Below are 2500 nucleotides of genomic sequence, written 5' to 3' on the forward strand. Positions count from 1 at the left end.
GTGAACCTAAATTGATGTGCGGGCCAGATCAGAATCTGCGAGAGGCCAGATTTGGCCCGCGGGCCTCGAGTTTGACACGTGTGTTGTCGACCTTATTCATGACCTTAAATCACCTCCGCTCTCTGCTCTTCCCTCAGGGGTCGTATTAAACACCTGGACGTGGTGGCTCTGCTCAGGAGGATTCAGCCTCCGCTGGGTTTTGGGAAACTCTGTCCTCACAGAGTGGCCTGTAAGGTAAAATATATGAATATATATATATATATATATACATATATATATATACTGCACGGTATTACACAAACTCATGGATGTAATGAAAGAACAGAGTTATTTAAACTTCCACTTTGTGGTGTCCAGTCTTTAGTGTAATCAATCAAATGAAAGTGTTAGAAGTATTAAAATGTCCCCTGTGACTGTTCTGCCGTTATATATTCTCTCGTTAGGTAATTTTGGTCAATTTTTCTGTTGCCTTTTTAGATTTTTTTGTATATTTTTTCAGAGTTTTTGTCGCTTTTTTCTAAGGTTTTTTTTTGAGTAATGTTTTTGGCATTTTTTGTGGCATTTTTCGATTTTTTTTGGACAATTTTTTCAAAACTTTTTTTTGAATAAAATTTGGGGAAATTTTTTCAACGTCTTTGTCGCTTTTTTGGGGCAATGTTTGTGGCCTTTTTATCTCCTTTTTCAAGATTTTTTTGGAAAATTTGTTTCGAAGATTTTGTCGTTTTTTTCTAAATACATGCAGACATGTCCCCGGGACAGTTGGAGATCTCATCTTTAAACAAACTCCGGTCAGATATAAAACCTCTCCCTCTCTCTCGCTCTCTCTCTTTCTCTCTCTCCCTCTCTCTCTCTCTCTCTCTCCCCTCTCCCTCTCTCTCTCTCTCTCTCTCTCTCTCCCTCCCTCTCTCCCTCCCTCTCTCTCTCCCTCCCCTCCCTCTCCATCTCTCCCTCTCTCTCTCCCTCTCCATCTCTCTCCATCTCTCCCTCTCTCTCTCTCCCTCTCTCTCTCTCCATCTCTCCCTCTCCATCTCTCTCCATCTCTCTCTCTCTCTCCATCTCTCCCTCTCTCTCTCTCCCTCTTTTCTCCCTCTCTCCCTCTCCATCTCTCTCCATCTCTCTCTCTCCATCTCTCTCTCCCTCTCTCCATCTCTCTCTCTCTCTCCATCTCCCTCTCTCTCTCCCTCTCTCCATCTCTCTCTCTCTCTCTCTCTCTCTCTCTCTCTCTCCATCTCTCCCTCTCCATTCTCTTCATCTCTCCATCTCTCTCTCTCTCTCCATCTCCTCTCTCCATCTCTCCCTCTCCATCTCTCCACTCTCTCTCTCTCCATCCTCCCTCTCTCTCCCTCTCCATCTCTCCCTCTCCCTCCTCTCTCTCTCCTCCCTCTCTCTCTCTCTCTCTCCATCTCTCTCTCTCTCTCTCCATCTCTCTCTCTCTCTCTCCATCCTCCCCTCTCCCTCTCTCTCTCTCTCCATCCTCCCTCCATCTCTCTCCATCTCTCTCTCTCCCTCTCTCTCTCTCTCCATCTCTCTCTCTCCCTCTCTCTCCTCTCTCCATCTCTCCCTCTCTCCATCTCTCTCTCCTCCTCTCTCTCTCTCTCCATCTCTCTCTCTCTCCATCTCTCTCTCTCTCCATCCTCTCTCTCCATCTCTCTCTCTCTCTCCATCTCTCTCTCTCCCTCTCTCAGCGTCTCGTAGCGATGAACATGCCTCTGAACGCTGACGGGATGGTGACCTTTAACGCCACGCTCTTCGCTCTGGTTCGCACCGCCCTCAAGATCAAGACTGAAGGTATCTGATTGGTCTATAGGTTTAGATTTTGGGGAGGGAGGGGGTGCCTCAAAAATATGACTACATGAAAGACAACCCACTCCCCGAAAGAGGTAAAAAGAAACGTTCAGGGGTCTCAAAACATGTACGGTAAACAAGAACTGTGTCTGCTTTACTACAGGGGCACTCATAAGTTTAGAACCCATGCTAAAGTTGACCTGGTTACCTCCAGGATCTGTGCTAAGCTAGGCTAGATGGAGCCGGTTACCTCCAGGATCTGTGCTAAGCTAGGCTAGATGGAGCCGGTTATCTCCAGAATCTGTGCTAAGCTAGGCTAGATGGAGCCATTTACCTCCAGGATCTGTGCTAAGCTAGGCTAGCTGGAGACGGTTAGCTCCAGGATCTGTGCTAAGCTAGGCTAGATGGAGACGGTTTACCTCCAGGATCTGTGCTAAGCAAGGCTAGATGGAGCCGGTTACCTCCAGGATCTGTGCTAAGCTAGGCTAGATGGAGCCGGTTACCTCCAGGATCTGTGCTAAGCTAGGCTAGATGGAGCCGTTTACCTCCAGGATCTGTGCTAAGCTAGGCTAGCTGGAGACGGTTACCTCCAGGATCTGTGCTAAGCTAGGCTAGATGGAGACGGTTTACCTCCAGGATCTGTGCTAAGCTAGGCTAGATGGAGCCGGTTACCTCCAGGATCTGTGCTAAGCTAGGCTAGATGGAGCCGTTTACC

General features: G+C 47.8%; 1 pseudogene; it reads left to right on the forward strand.

Moving 5' to 3' along the window:
- The window catches only part of LOC120559057, a 37043-nt pseudogene that overhangs the window by 4186 nt on the left and 30357 nt on the right, over positions 1–2500 (forward strand).

This window comes from Perca fluviatilis, chromosome 5 (genome assembly GCF_010015445.1).
Source record: "Perca fluviatilis chromosome 5, GENO_Pfluv_1.0, whole genome shotgun sequence".
In the NCBI taxonomy this organism is placed as follows: domain Eukaryota; kingdom Metazoa; phylum Chordata; class Actinopteri; order Perciformes; family Percidae; genus Perca; species Perca fluviatilis.